Here is a 17,201-nt window from a genome sequence, read left to right on the forward strand (position 1 = left end):
AATTTAGGGTCAACTTTAACAAACTATAATGTCACATTAACCTAACTACATCTACAGAGACCTTCTTTCTTTTCCTTTTTTTTCATTGTGAGATGGGGTCTCACTCTGTCACCCAGACTGGAGTGCAGTGGCTCCATCTCAGCTCACTGCAACCTCCGCCTCCCTGGATTCAAGAGATCTTTTCACCTCAGCCTCCTGAGCAGACCTTATTTCCATATAATATCATATTCATAGGTTCTGGGAAAAGGTAAGTTTTGCAGGATACTGTTCAACTGACTATAGGTGTCATACAAAACCTTGTGAGCTTTTAGAAATTCAAGTGACCCCCTTTAACATTGTGAATAATTCTTGTAACTCCTACACAGGCATAGGTTTAAGCAGTAGAAATTTTCCATACTTCGCACAATTTCTCTGAATTGATGGAACTACCACAGTGTGATTATTTTAATCTGTCATCAAAATTAGCACAAGCAGAAGGGTGCACTTTCACAAGGCTTCATGGGAAGGTAAAATGACTGATAGTCCATGGTGGTTGAAAGTACCTATGAAAGAAATACTCTCTAAAACCTTAAAGACTTAAGAAAACTGAAAGAAAAACTTAAGAAGATGCTGGGAGAAAGGAAAGTGTGGAGAAGGGACTATATGTCCATCAACAGAAGGGGGACAGAGTATCGTGATAAAAGAAAAATATATATTCCAATAAGAGGAAAAATATAATCCCAAAAATAAAGTAAATCCATTCCTCCTAAGTCTTCATTTTATAATTGAAAATACGCACACACACACACACACACACACACACAGACACACACACGCATCCTGGACATAATGCAACAAACAAAACTACTCTGAAAGATGAAAAGAAGAAAGTGCATTGCCTAGGGTTCTCCATATTTACTTGAAGAACAAAATGGTAGTGAATTCCTTGGATTTCTTTATGCTCTCATATATGCCAGAAAGGGAGCTCTGGAAGCCTTAAATCCAGAATTGCCAATCAGCACAGACCAATAAACGCTTTAAATAAAGCCTGTTCCCCATAGACAAAGGACCTGGAAAAGAGTGCCTTCCCAATACAAAACCACCATCATCTTGTGAATAAAAATTGTTTTAGACCAATTTTTTTGTGACAAAGTTAAAAGTCAGATCTATCAAAAAAATAATTAATATATGACATTTACCTGTCCTGCATGGAGGCTTTTACATATCTGTCTGTGTATCAGAGTCAGCTGGAGGTAAATTTTTGCAGTTTATCAGCATATTGGCTGTGGTTGAAACCTTGATTGGAAACAAAATCTCCAGAAGACACTAGACTTTCTTTCATTAAAGGAAAATCCAAGCAAAATGCAACATTTTAAGGGCAAGCAAATGAAGAAAATAAGCTTGCAAACGAGATTTTTTGCAACAGGCATAAGTCTATCATGACAAAAAACACCATAAAAGGATTGTGGAAGCATAATATTCAGCTAAGTGGTAGTTTATAAATTCTCATTCAATTGTACTGGGCTTTCAATATTATAGCTGCTAGGTAAGTATTGTCAGCCAAGACAATAATTAGTCATCTATTTGAGGACTAGATGAAGTATTTATTTATTTTTTTTCTGAGAAACGCAGCCATGAAAAATAAGGAAAATATAAAAGCATCACACATCTTTTAGAAGAAAAATTGAAGGAACCATATGAGGATTCATGTTTTATGGAGTGGGCATAATATATTACTTACACAAGAGAAATAAATGACTAATTGTAGTTTATTTCAGGATCGATATTTGTGACTCAAAACCAAACAAAAGAACTTGTGTACATCATACTTTTTTTCTGAACTAGCTCACATTCTTATCATAAAAAATTAATAACTTTAAAATAAGTTTCACGTATTTGCCTGTAAAAGATACATGCAAGTTCTTATAGTGGAACTATGAAGTTTTATATTTAAGTTTTACAAAGTATAATAGTCTTAAAAAATGCTACTTAAAATACATTAAAATTACATGTAAACTCCCTTTGGGTATATTTAACAGAAAGTGTTAAATCTAGGATACGAGAGCTTTAAAACTATTTTTCACACTTTATTTGGTATCTTATTTCTTGCTCTGTTAAACTGTTAACAAATAGCTATGATATTCATTTCAAGAGGAACTTTAGAAGCCGGTTGTTTTTGATTTATCTCTTTGAATATTCCCCAGAGCTTAGGAAATATATTTTTCTGGGCAGAACAATCCCTTTTGGTAGGTTTTGATCAGAGAAACAGAGAAAGGTCTTTGCACTGATTAAGTAGAGTGCATAAACTCTTTACCAAAGTAGTCTCTTGCCTGACGTGGGCATTGATCTCCAAGAATAAGGCTGAAATGCACAAATATAGGATAAATAGCGCTCTGTTAATTCTACAGCAAAAATACTTTTATTTAAATGCATGGATTATGTAGTTTCCTGGTTAAATTCTTTGATCATATAAAGGTTCATACAGAAAGATTTATTGAGAAGAGAAGAGGCCGGAATAGCCAAGAGTGTGGAAAACTAGAGATATGAGAATGGAAATCTAAAATTCTGAGAGAAGTTCTATGTGTGTGGCTGGAGTACAGGGGCATAAAATGGCACTCAAATAGGAAGAGCAAGTGTATTAGTCAGGGTTCTCTAGAGGGACAGAACTAATAGGATAGATGTATATATATAAAGGGGAGTTTATTAAGGAGTATTGACTCACAGCTTCACAAGATAAAGTCCCACAATAGGCCAACTGCAAGCTGAAGAGCAAGAAAGCCAGTCCCAGACCCTAAACCTCAAAAGTAGGGAAGCCAACAGTGCAGCCTTCAGTCTGTGGCCAAAGGCCCAAGAGTTTCTGGCAAACCACTGGTTTAAGTCCAAGAATCCAAAAGCTGAAGAACTTGGAGTCCAATGTTCGAGGGAAGGAAGCATCCAGCATGGGAGAAAGATGAAGATTGGGAGACTCAGCAAGTCTGCTCTTTCCAACTTTTCCTGCCTGCTTTATTCTAGCCCCGCTGGCAGCTGATTAGGTGGTGCCCACCCAGATTGAGAGTGGGTCAGGCTCTCCCAGTCCGCTGACTCAAATGTTAATCTTCTTTGGCAACACTCTCAGAGGAACAATAATTTGAATCTGTCAATCAGATCAAGTTGATACTCAATATTAACCGTCACAGAAAGAGAAACTAAAGTTTAGGGATAGAGGCAATGCTTCTTCCCCATTCCTGAAATGTCCTTCCATATGAGTTTTTCATCCAATGTCTTCAAAGTTTTTATTTTTCTTTACCAATTCAGTCACCGCTGCCACTGCCTAGAGGGAAAAATTGACAATACATGTGAGTTAGAAAGAACAACAACATGGGACATATGAGTTAGAAGAAAAAACTGGGTTTGTATACCCAAACCACACCTCTTTTTATTTATTCATTTTATTATTATTATTATTATTATTTTATACAGAGTGTCACTCTTGTTGCAGAGGCCAAAGTGCAATGGTGCGATCTTGGCTCACCACAACCTCCGCCTCCCAAGTTCGAGTGATTCTCCTGCCTTAGCCTCCCCAGTAGCTGGGATTACAAGCATGTGCCACCACACCTGGCTAATTTTGCATTTTTAATACAAACAGGGTTTCTCCATGTTAATCAGGCTGGTCTCGAACCCCCGACCTCAGGTGATCCACCTGCCTCAGCTTCCCAAAGTGCTGGGATTACAGACGTGAGCCACCACTCCTGGCGCAAACCTCACCTCTTTGTCTTTCTTTTCCTTTTGAGGGAACATGGCCTGCTGTGGCAGTCCGAAGAGGCAGGATGGACCCCTATATGAAATCTGGTTTGAATGTTGAAATTTATAAAATCACACACACATACACCAACAGGGCACGAAAAAGATTGTTACTGACATGATGAGGCTTTCTGTGGAGATCAGGGCAACCTCCTCAGTAATTCCTTAAGTAGCCTGAGGGAGCCAGGCTAAGTGAGTGGCTTTGGCTTTTGTTGTATTCAGGGGTGGGCTTGGGCGAGACTTTCTGTGTACATGCACAAGCCAGAGCAGGCATGGTCTACCAGTGCCAAAGGATAGAGCATCTGAGCTTTGCCATAGGCTTTCCCAGATTTGGAACAAGAACAGAAAAGGAATGAGTGGAACTTAAAAGCGGTTAGTCATCATCTAAAATGAAGTCAGACTTCTTATTACATTGCCACACGAGTATGTGCTTCCAACTTCTCCTCTGTATCATAATCTCACAGGGGTTGGTCTTGCAGGTGAGAAGCCCTGTCCTAGTCCAGTATTGCCTGCAACTGGATTGGTAAAGTTTGCTTAATTATGCATTCAAGATAATTGTCTACAAAAATAGGTGAAATTATTTAACCTGTTCTTTGTCAGTGCTAAAAGTCATGTGTGTTAATTTCATGAGAACTTCTTTGTCTTATTTCTTGAATGGTTTATATTTGAACATGGGACCCAACCATAAGAAATTTGTCTTACCTGCCTGATTCATGATTCTCCCACATAGAGCCTGTAACACGTGGGAACTTGCCACTGGCACATGAATGTAAACCAGCCAACTGTGAATCAGGCAGGTAAGGCAAACTGAAACATTACTGATGAGCTCAGAACATTAAAGTGAAGAATAAAGTCTAGGTACTGAATAAAGTTGTGATCCATTTCCTCTTTGTGAGCATGGATTTATATAATCAAGGTAGCATTTTAGGAAGTGCAATATGGTATTAGTGTATAAAATAAATAGTACTGAGAGAAGACAATAGTTTTGGAAATAATTAAAGAGCTATTTTATTCAAATATATTCTATTTGGCAATGGCATGGATGAAGGTGCTAAGAAAATGAGCAAAATTATCTGTCTCTTGCTTTAATGTCAATGGAATTATGTCATCTGAAATAGGCGAGTCAAGATAGAAAAGATTTTTTGATAATATGGGATGTATTTATTCAATTGTAAGTTCAAAATGTGGTAACAGAGTTGGAAAAGCAGTTAGAATTGGGGCTTCATTAATAGCTAAACTTCTGTCCAAGGGGTAAAACAGTCCTTTAATATAATAGATTAATTATGCTTGTTTTGAATGCTGTCATACAAATACCATCATATATCATATCAATTCATGTGTCTGGCCTCTTCAAAATTATTATTTTTTATTTCCATAGGGTTTTTGGGGAACAGGTGGTGTTTGGTTACATGAGTAAGTTCGTCAGTGGTGATTTGTGAGATTTTGGTGCCCCTATCACCTAAGCAGTGTACACTGCATTCAATTTGTAGTCTTTTATCACTCACCCCCTTCCCACACTTTCCCCCTGAGTCCCCAAGGTCCACTGTGCCATTCTTATGCCTTTGCCTCCTCACAATTTACCCCCCATTATGAGTGAGAACATACAATATTTGTTTTTCTATTCCTGAGTTACTTCATTTAGAATAATAGTCTTCAATCTCCAGGTTGCTGAGAATGTGTCTGGACTCTTCATATTGACATTGTGTTTGTGGAATTCTTATATTTTTGTCAGTAATTCTAGATTGATCATTCTTGTTGGTTTTCTTTTTATTTCACTGTATAAATAAACCATAATCTGTTTATTCATTTTGCTGTTCCTGGACACCTGAATTTTACTGTGTTTTAGAAATTGCATATATTGTTGTGCTAAACATTCTTATAGCTTCCTTTGGTAAATATTTGTGTACTGTGAATATATTTTGAATGCATTTTAAATATATATGAACCCCTGATCACAAATTATGCATACTTTCTTCTTTAGAAGATACTGCCTACCAGTTTTCCAAAAAGAATGTGCAAATTTACACTCCCATTGGCGGTATATGAGAGTTTCAGTTGCTCTGTCTCTTCACCAATACTTCATTTTATCTGTCCTTTCCATTCTTCAGTGGGGTTTCAATTGCATTTCCCCCAATGAATAATAAAATTGAGCATATTTTCATATGTGTTTTTGTTCTCTGGTTGTCATAATTTTGCCTGTTCAAGTATTTTGACCAATTTTATTGAGTTGTCTATGTTTATCTCACTGATATATGAATTACTTTTATATTCTGAAATAAACCTTTAACTATATAATGTGAACATTAAAAAAAAGAAATTTGTAAAGATACGATCAAAAAAATTTCAAATTTTAATATTTTAGGGTCTATTTTAAATTCAATCTTTCAAGTATCTTTGAATGTGAGACTAAATTAGGAAATGTGAACGAAATATTCCACAAAACAGATCTTAATAGATACTCATTTCCTATTTTTTGGGCAATTTTAGACTTGAAGATTTTAATTTTCAGAATTAAGAAACAATATTCCTGACAAAAAAGGTAAATACCACATTTGTCACTAGTTGGCTTGATTAGGGTATAGGGATGACTTTCATTTAATACGTTTTATTCCTTATAAGATCCAGAGGACAGTGATTCTGTTGGTCAAAACCACATTTCCTGTACCCAATGTAGTTTTGGATACATAGTAGTTGTTTAATAAACTTTGTTAAATTAAATTAGATTACAATTAAGAAACATGAATTAAACATATTTTTATACTCTTGTGAGTGGAGAATCTGTAAAATATATATCTTTTTAAAATTGTATTCATTTTATCCATCATTAATCAAGAATTATTTTATCAGTGTATAAATATATGATAGTGTTGTTGTATTACAAAGTGACTATCTACTATATTAGTTTTCTATTGCTCAGTGACAAATTACTATGCATATAGGGGCTTAACAACATACATTTATTAACTTATAGTTCTGTGAGTCAGGAGTCTGGGCCCTGATTAATCAACTGCTATGCTAAAAGTTTGAAGAGGAAGATATCATATAAGTTGTTAGGATTCATTCTTTTCCAGAGCTTGGGGTCCTCTTACAAGCTCATGTGGTTGTTGGCAGAATTTGGTTCTGTGTTATTGTAGGACTAATGTCCCATTCTCTTGCTAGTTGTTATTATTTGGGTTCTGCTCTTAGCTCCAAGAGGCCACTCTCAGTTTCATGCCATGTGGCCATCTCACAAGCCTTTTCACAACATGACAGCTTACTTCTTTGAGACACATATGAGAATTTCTGCCTATTGTCTGCTAAGACAAAGTCATGCAAGGACATATACTCATGGTTGTGACTCTCATATCACTTCTATCATATAAGGTAATCATCAATGGAATGGCATCCTATCAAGTTTGCCATATTCTATTCACTGGAAGTAAGCCATAGGTCATAGGGAAAAAGATTATACAAGAACATGAGTTATTGGGTTCATCTTAGTGTGCATCTACCACACCTAGGTGAAAAAGAAAACACGCATTTTCTAAAGAAGAAATTGAATGGTACATACTATTATAGCTTGTATAAGAAACTAAAATCACTTATATTTTACTACACAAAGATACCGAAAATATATTTGAAAGGTATAAATCCAGTGTTATTGGATATATTAGAATATAAACACAGCAAATCCACAACTTTTTGTTATTTGTTCAACAGATAGTTCAAAACTAAGAACTATTGTATTAGTATTAGGGTTCTCTGGAAAACAAATAGGATGTGTGTGTATATATAATATGTACACGTTTATAAAATAACTTACCCGTTTATATTTACATTACTTATATTGATTATATATGACTTTATGTATTATATATACATTATATATGTATACATATATGTAAACACAGAGAGAGAGATTTATTTGAAGGAATTGCCTCACACAATTGTGGTGACTGGCTAATCTAAAATCTGCAGGGCAGGCCAGCAGGCTGGAGTTCCAGGGAAGAGTTGATGTTGCACTGTTCAGTCTGAAGGCAGTCTGGAGACAGAATTTCTTTTTCCTCAAGGGGCTTTTGTCTTTTCTCTTAAGATCTTCAACTGATTTCAAGGGTTCTATTCCAATTATGCAAGATAATCTACTCAATCTAATGATTTAAATGTTAATCGCATCAAAAAAAAAAAAGAAACCTTCACAGCAACATCTAGATCAAATCTAGATCAATGTTTGATGCAAAACTGGATACTACAGTTTAGCCAAATTGACACATAAAATTAACCTTTATAACTATTATGGAAAGTTCCTCTATCATTTATATTTTCAGTTAGGGTTGCCACTCTTTTCTATAATTTCCAGGGCAGCAGCTGAGAAATAGCACTGATCCACCAAGCTGTCTTCATAAATAATAGTCGATGATTGTTTCTAGCTCTTCAATTTCATGCTGATTTTGATGATGATATGTTGATAGAATTATATGATGTCTTAGCGCTGCAGGAGAGGCTTCTAACTCTCTTCTCTCCTGTTACCAATGAAGGTTAAAAAAAAAAATGTTCTACTGTCTAAAACTATGAGCAGGTGGTTATAAGGGAAGGTACCTAACGTAGATATCTCAAGACTTATTGGCAAAACCAAGCACTTTCCTTATAAAAGTGGATCTTTATCACTGTGACACCAATGACATTGCATTATGATATTTCACTAGGTGATTGCTTCCACAGAATATTGTCAAGTTGCTATATTCCTTTTTTTAAAGATCTGTTTGAAATATAAGATGGGACTCATCATAAAATTGTATTATATTACTGCATCAAAAACACATATTATGAATTAGTGTGTGTAGTAGTATGTAGTAGATTTTGATAACTACTAGGTAGTCTCAGCCTTTAAATAGTTTATCAACTGACCTAAAATCGCCTGTGGTAAGTGTATCTTATTAATTTCTAAGTTCCTTTTCCTAACCTTTTAGTTTTCTATACTTCCTTAGCTACAATGAATTTGGATTCATATGGCTATATACTAGATATATATATTACATATTATGTATATATATAATACTCAAAACATTGTCATTAGACTATATCATTCATTTAGCAAGACTAGTCTTACATGAAAGCATATAACATTTTGGGATAAAAATAAATCATTCTTTTACTCGTCACAAAGAATCAAACATCTGTTTTTTTATTTGCAACGGGAGGTGAAGAAAGGGGCAAAGAATAAAAAAACTCCTGAATCAGCCTCAGGAAATGGCATGTAAACTTTTTAAACTTTGTTGTGTGTCAATTATATAATCAATATAGTAGTAATATGAACAATATTTTACTTTTCCTTGTTTTCAAAGACTAAAACAATACCTACAAGCTAAAACATATACAAAGCCTTAAGCAATTGCAGAGTTGTTTAAAGAATCTCCTTGCATGGCTATTCTGAAAATGAATGGATATTATGTGCACAAAATTCTGAAACTGGGTAAAACTCCATTATGTTGTTTCAGTCCCAGCTACCATTTGAATTTAGAAGAAACAATATAGTAGTAATAGTAGTACCTGACCTGGCTCTGGCATATGGTATACTTACTGTGGTATTCAAGACTGAAGGCCTACCAACACAGAAGGATGGATTGGAGAAAATAACTCATATTAGACGGAAAGATAAATGCTTGAGAATTTAGAATATATCTGGCTCAGTCTCCAAGGAAAAGAAATCATTGGGAAGTAAATGTGATTTGGAATGGAGACTGTTATGGGTAACATTTGAAAGACATATTAAATACAAAGTTATTTCCTTGGGAGTTCGAGAACTAACATAGAGATTATTCCAACAGTTGGGGAAATAAATTCTCTACAGTCAAGTCATTATGACTTTGAGGGCTATCCACATAAAATATTAACACCAGCACCATCAGGGTGGCAGCAAACTTGGAAAAGCTTTGGCTGATTTTGTAAGAGGGGATTTTATCGAAGGGATTGGTAACATTCATGCAACTTGATACCCTTCATTTTGGTAGCAAAAAGACATAGACAATGGAAATAAATCTCCTTCTGATAATTAGAATTTAATATGCAATAACATGTATTAGGATGGGGGGAGTATATGGGAAAAAAGAACTATAAAAAGAAAGCTTTTTGCTGTTAACATTATCCCATTTTTTTTAAAAAAATCCCAGGATTCTACATTCCGGAAGTATGGGTTGCATTAGATTTTTTAAAAGAAATTAATACATTAACGTAAGATCTAAACTATCATAATTAATCATTTGTGTACCCTAAATCCTTAATGATTCCTTTTCCCCTCAGAGTCTTTGTTAGACACAGGTGCAGTTCCTCACTATTCTCCATGCATCCTCCATCGACAGCATAATGTAAAATAAGCAGGGGTGAATCTTTGGGAAAAACAATGAAGAAATTGATCAAGTCACTGAAATACAAATGCTACCAGGTTTTGGACTTTGAGAAAGCACATGTGTATGAGAAAGTACCTATTCAAATCTCAGCTGCTTTTTGAGACCTTTCCTCTTTCATCTTACTGCTTACTAGGATATCTGAGGCCAGTGTAATCTTAGTTTAGTTATACAAATTCGTGTCTTGGTTTTCTCATCTTCAAAATAGGCATAGTATTATTTGTCAGCTGTGGACACCTGCTGCTGTTGCCTGTGTAGGATGCCTTTTTTTTCTCTGGTCACAAACCTCTCTTTCCTTTAGAAAACACATCTATTTCTACTGGGAGCAACACTGATGAGCACATAACCCGGGCTTGACTGATCACACAACCCTATCATCCTGGCACAGAGATTAGTTCATGGATAGGTATGCTACACACACAGGTCGAAGAAATGTCCCACTGTGGGTTTTCTGCCTAAGCTTTAAGATTCTATTACAATGTCAGGATGAAGGTCGTGGCCCACCATCATTCCCTTTATTAGAAGAGAGTCTGTGTAAGAGATTGAAAGAAAAAGAGTTCTAAAGGTATCACTTGAGCCCTGGATCCAGCAATGCTTGAGGCTAAAGTATCCTTAATTTTTCAGTCACTTAGACCAACAGATTTATATTTATGCCACCTTGAGCTGTAATACTATATGAAATACTCTAAGTAATAATATTTCACACCTTGTTATACTAACAAACGTTTATTTGGTGCTACATAAGCAAAAAAACTAAATATATATATATATAGTTTCCTTATACTTAACACAGCTTTAAAATGGTGTTTATCTTTTAAATTCCTTCATTGATGTCTCCTAGAGTACTTAGCCCAGTAAGTTAAACATAATGTACCCCACGCAGAGATTTTGGAATTCGGATATGAAGGAAATGGTAGCAAAGGAAAGGTTGAGAAATAATTCGTGGTATGTGTGATGATGTTCAGTGTGAAAAGAGACATTTTGAAGACAGCATAGTTAGAGAACTTACTGAAGGTGAAACTATACACAACAATAAAGTGGCAGGTAGTAATAAATGAAGAAAACTCAATAGTAACATTGGCAGAGGGAAGAAAAATATAAGACCACACGTATGTCAAGAATGCTCAGACATATTTGCAATTCAAGACATTTCAAGATTATACATTAAGCCTAGAGTAGATATATAGTACTGTTTCTTGATTTTACTCTTTTATAAGAAGAGTTTAATATTAGGTTCAGAATGAAAACTCTATTTTTAAATGTTTAGAATGCCTTATTAACCACACAGACCATCTGACTGTCATCCCAAGTATGTTACACCAAGGGTGAATGTGTTAGTTTTCATGTTGGTACATGAATAAAAGCTGTTTGTGTGGAGCAGTGTTAAGTCTGCACCCTCCCGGGTCACATGCTTCACTGTTTCCTGCTGGAAAATTATTGAGTGAACAAGGTATATTCACAGCCACAAAGAGAGTTCAGCAGGCTGTGAAGCATGTTTCATCAGGGGTTTTGCTGGAGTGAGAACAATTTTCAGAGTCCTAGTATGTGTGAGATGGACGAGTGACTACATCAGAGAGGCTGTGAAAAGGCATGTAAAGGGGAGAAATAAGAACTAAATATATCAGACCCACACTTGTCATTTTTTTTTTCTTTCTTTCTTTCATTTGACAAGGCAGGTGGGGGAAGAAATGTGGATGAGGACACAATGCACTTTTTAAGTGCTGTGTTTCTTGAAATACATCAAAGAGTCTGAGAGAAAGCAGAAAACTCCAAATAGACTTCAAGAGAGGTTTTTTTTTTTTTCTATTAAAAGCGTCGGCATCTATAAAGGAAATAGAAGAACTGCATTAGACCTAAATGATCTCAGAGAAGTGTCAGAGGAACTGACAGGTAAATGAACAATCTATGATTATTTTATTTTATTCTCTTCTTTGAAAAACAAAAGCAGGGAAATGTCTGACTTTAGGCCCATTTCAGGGGAACCACAATATTATATTCTCCTCCTCTTGTTTATCTTGTAGAGATGGTATCTTTTATGCAATCAATTCTATAACTGCAATAACACAACATACGATTTCATTTAAATGACCATTCACTGAGGACCTATTGCATGCCAGGCACTGGACTAGGCTTTGCATGAAAGATAAATTACAACATAGTCCCTGGTCTCAGGGAGCTTAAAGACAAGTGAATCTAGATAATATAGGACATGAAGATATTCAAGAAACACGCTCTGTTCCAGATATGCATGTTTAATATTATTTATTTAGATTACATCATGGAGGGTCAAACTAACCAACTGAAGGTTAGCAAATATTTAATCTTTCAAACGTATTCATTATTTTAATAAGGCAGTGGATCTGGAAAGTAATTCAATAGCACAGATATATATGGAAATATTTTTTGTGATCCTAATCTTTGTGCCAGGAAAACTGTGAGCATATTGCCATAGATGCCCAGAAAATAAAGCATCTTCCTAAATCTGCTCCTGATCTCTGACTTTGTCCTGCTTAAAAGGGAGACATGCATGAGTACAAGCAGAGAAGAAAAAAGAAAATTACTGACCTGCTTTCTTTTTACCTGATTCTCTGGTAGATGCTAGTATTAGAAGAATTTAGAACAACCCTCATTGTCTAAGGCAGCCACTCATTGCACAGAGACTCATCATGGTCAGCATTACTGGCAGCCATTCATTGCACAGAGACTCATCATGGTCAGCGTTACTACCAACACCAGGAAGGTGAGCTGCATACAGCATTTGGATGCAAAATGCTGCGAGGAGATTCTCTGTAGCCACTGGTTCTTTCTTCTTACTTACAGAACACACTGGGACTAGGAGGTTATTTTTCCTACATAAGAATGTTGACAAAATAGGCAGATGATGTGGGACTTTTTCTCTTATCCCCACAACAGCAGAATTGTATGGCCAATATTCTATCTTCTACAGTTTTTCAATATATAGAGTCTTAACAACCTCATGTTATAGTTACTTTCTCTTTATTTTATTCCCCATACACAAGATGCAATTTATCTGAGGGTAGATACTCTGTCCCTTGCTTAACACAACAGATATAATCAACAATCAACAAGTGTTTGTTCCATGAATTAGAGCATTGTTGGGACCAGATTTCCTAAAATATCCTTTATTAGATGCAGAGGAAAATGAAACAATCTACTTTTTTTTTTTTTTTTTACAATTATATTGAAGACATAGATACATCAAATTAGACTTGTTTGGTTACTAGAAAATTTCAAGAGTGCATGTTCCTCTATATGCAAGTTTTGTAAAGATTTAAAACTTCAACAAATATTGAAAAATGCTTACATGTATGCTAAAATTATGAAAACTCTCTTACATTTGTTTAAGTGATTACATAGTGAATCTAATAGTAATAACACTTGTGTAGAATCTTATCAAGTACAACTTATTCAATGATATATATGGGTATAAATATGTGTGTGTGTGTGTGTGTGTGTGTGTGTGTGTGTGTGTGTGTGTGTCTGTGTAGGCAAAGGATGTGTTTGGTGTCCTGCCATTCCCTCATCCATTCTCAGAGAGTAAACTTTAAGCATATAGTTCATTTTATCAGGGACAAGTCCCCAGTTGAAGCAGATGAATCAGATTCTCTCATTTGCAAAACTGAAAAGGAAATACAGTAATGCCAGTCAGTCCTCACTGTGGTGCACTTGAAATGGGAACTCATATGTTTGGTTTCCCATGTGTCACCACTGAGATGAAAAAGATAGGACTCTTGCCTGTGAAGAGCATACAAGCCCAGACTGATCAATAGTGGGGAAGAAGCTGCTTTGTTTCAAAAAGGCATTCTGGGTCTTGACCCTGGACCTTCCAGAAGCCTGGCTTCCTGCTCTTGAGTTTCCTGGACACTGTGTGTACTGACAACAATCAAGATATTTTCCTTAAGCTAATTTGAGTGGTCTTCAGTTGTCATACTGCCTTGATAACAATCTTTCAATTTCAATTCAGTAAGTTCAGAAATACTGATTGAAGACATACTCTATATTTGGTATGTGGGAAGGTGTAGGTATGCATAAAAAAGAAACTTGCCCCCCTCCAAAAAAAATTAATTTTGTAGTGGAAAAAGGACAGATTAAAATAGATAAGTTCAACATATGTGTTGTGCTTTCTGTTATATATGACATAAAATCTTCCATAGGCAAATAGTGAAGTCCCAACTAAGACTGAGCTGCAAAAGGAAAGTGTGGGGTTTCAAGAGGAATAAAGATATTACCTAAATTAGGTATAGAAAAGCGGTTGAATTAATCAGGTAAGTGCATTCCGGACAGAAAGAATAACAGGAGCAGGGACATGGAGATGTAAAATCCTACATTCATTTATTCATTTTAAGATTTGTAGAGGCCAGCCACTACAAAATAGGCCAGTCACTATTCAAGATGCTTTGGGAGCAGCAGTAAACAAAGTAATTTAAAAATTCCTCTTTTATGATATTTACACTTTTAAGGAAGAAGGCATTTTATGTAAATGTGTATATATATATATTGTATTAATAAACCACATGTTCATATATGTGATAAAATATACTATAACATAATAAAATAAATGAATATAAGATACAGTACAATAGTTCTTAAATTTTAGCATGCATCAATGGCATATTTAGGATACTGAAGGAAAAAAGAAATTACCCTAGAATAGTATATCCAGGGAAGATATTCTCTAAACATGAAGGAGAAATAAAGACTTTCCCAAACAAAAATTGATGAATTTAATCACCAGCATACATGTTCTACCAGACATGCTAAAGGAAGTACTTCAATCAGAATTAAAATAACATTAATGAGCAATAAACAATCACCTGAAGGTACAAAATTCAATGGCAATATTAAGTACACAGAAAAACACAGAATATTATAACACTGTAACTATGGTATGTAAACTACCGTTATCCTTAACTGAAGACTAAATGATAAACCAATAAAAAATAATAATTACAACAATTTTTCAAAACAAAGTCAATACAATAAGACATAAATAGAAACAACAAAAAGTTAAAAAGCAGGGGGACAAAGTTAAAGCATAGAGCACTTGTTTTCTTTTTGCATGTCTGTGTTATGCAATCAGCGTCAAGTTGATGTCAGGTTAAAATCATGAGTTATATAATAATATTTGTAAGTGTAATGGTAACTTTTTTTTTTATTTGCATTTCAGACTTTCCTATTTTATCTTCACCAAAATTATCTTTTTTAAAATGACCTAAATCTTTTGAATTAAAACAGTAGGAATTTCTTGGGATGTTTAAGCTGTTAGTAATATATGTTGACTCTAGAATGTTATGCAAATGTACCCTACAACTTAAAGTATAATAATAATAAATAAATAAATAAATAAATAAATAAAAAGAAAAAAAAAGTGTAATGGTAACTTTTAACCAAAAAAACACACAAAGGCTACACATAAAACAAAAAGCGACAAACTAAATCAAACTAAATCATATAACCAGAGAAAGTCATCTTAACTAGAGGTATACAGGAAGAAAAGAAAGAAGAAAGAGAAGACCACAAAGGAACCAGAAAACAAACAACAAAATAGCAGGAGTAAGTCCTTACTTATCAATTACAAAATGAAATGTAAATGGACTAAACTCTTGAATCAAAAGACATAGACTGGATATTTTAAAATAAAATACTCATTGATCTGTTGCTGACAAGAAACACACTTCAGCTATAAAGACATAAATGGACTAAATTTAAAGGGATGGAAAAAGATATTCCATGTCAATGGAAAGCAAAATAAAGCAGGAGTTGCTATACTTATATCAGACAAAATAAATTTCAAGATAAAGCTATAAGAAGAGACAAATAAGGTATTACATAATGATAAAAGGGTCAATTTAGCAGGAAGATATAACAATTATACACACACACACACACACACACATGCCCAACACTGGAGCATTCAGATACATAAAGAAATATGATTAGAGTTAAAGAAAGAGATAGATCCTGATACAAGAATAGCTGGAGACTTCAAGACTCTCCACTGTCAGCATTGGACAGGTTATCCGGACAGAAAATCAACAACAACAAAAAACATTGAATTTAAACAGCACTATAAACCAAAAGGAGCTAAAAGATATTTACAGAACATTTCATCCAACAGCTTTAAAATGCACATTGATTTCCTCAGCACATGGATCATTCTCAAGAATAGACCATATGTTAGGTCACAGAACAAGTCTTAAAACGTTCCAAAAAAAACCTGAAATGATATCAAGCATTTTCTCTGACCACAACGAAATAAAGCTAGAAATTAATAACACAAATAATTTTGGAAACTATACAAATATATGGAAATTCAACAATGTGCTCCTGAATGACCAGCAGGTAAATGAATAAATTAAGAAGAAAACTGGAAAAATTATTGAAACAAATGATAATAGAAACACAACATATCAAAACCTATGGAATATAGCAAAAGTAGTACTCAGAAAGAAGTTTATAGTTATAAGTGTCTACATCAAAAAAGAAGAAAAATCTCAAATAAATAACCTAACAATGAATCTTCAAAAACTGGAAAAGCAAGAGCAAACCAAACACAAAATTAGTAGAAGAAAAAAAAAAATATAAATCAGAGTGGGAAAAAAATAGAAAAGATCAATGAAACTTGGTTTTACAAAAAGTTAAAAAAATTGACAAGCCTTTAGGATGACTAAGGAAAAAAGAAACAAGGTCCAATTAAATAAAAACAGAAAAGGAAAAGGAGACTTTACAACAGATTCTGCAGAATTTCAAAAGATCGTTTGTGGCTACTATAAGGAACTACTTGCCAACAAATTGGAAAATCTAAAAGAAATTGACAAATTCATAGATATGTACAACCTACCAAAATTGAATCAGGAAGAAATCCAAAACCAAAACAGACCAGTAACAAGTAACAAGAACAAAGTATAATAAAACATTTCATGGTAAGAAAAACTCAGGACCTGATCTCTTCTCTGCTGAATTTTACCAAACATTTAAAGAAGAATTAATACCAATTATATTCAAATTATTATGAAAAATGGAGTTTGAGGAAATATTTCA

The 17,201-nt window shown here is 34.4% G+C and overlaps 1 long non-coding RNA gene across 1 annotated transcript in view; it reads right to left on the minus strand.

Annotated features, from left to right (window-relative positions):
- Positions 1 to 1,562: 1,562 nt before the first annotated feature.
- The window catches only part of LOC141410375 (uncharacterized), a 28,275-nt gene continuing 12,636 nt past the window's right edge, over positions 1,563 to 17,201 (minus strand). Inside the window, exon 2 of the long non-coding RNA XR_012435310.1 lies at positions 1,563 to 3,289. This is a non-coding gene — a long non-coding RNA (uncharacterized lncRNA). The remainder of the gene's footprint in view (positions 3,290 to 17,201) is intronic.

Source organism: Macaca fascicularis, chromosome 5 (genome assembly GCF_037993035.2).
Source record: "Macaca fascicularis isolate 582-1 chromosome 5, T2T-MFA8v1.1".
In the NCBI taxonomy this organism is placed as follows: domain Eukaryota; kingdom Metazoa; phylum Chordata; class Mammalia; order Primates; family Cercopithecidae; genus Macaca; species Macaca fascicularis.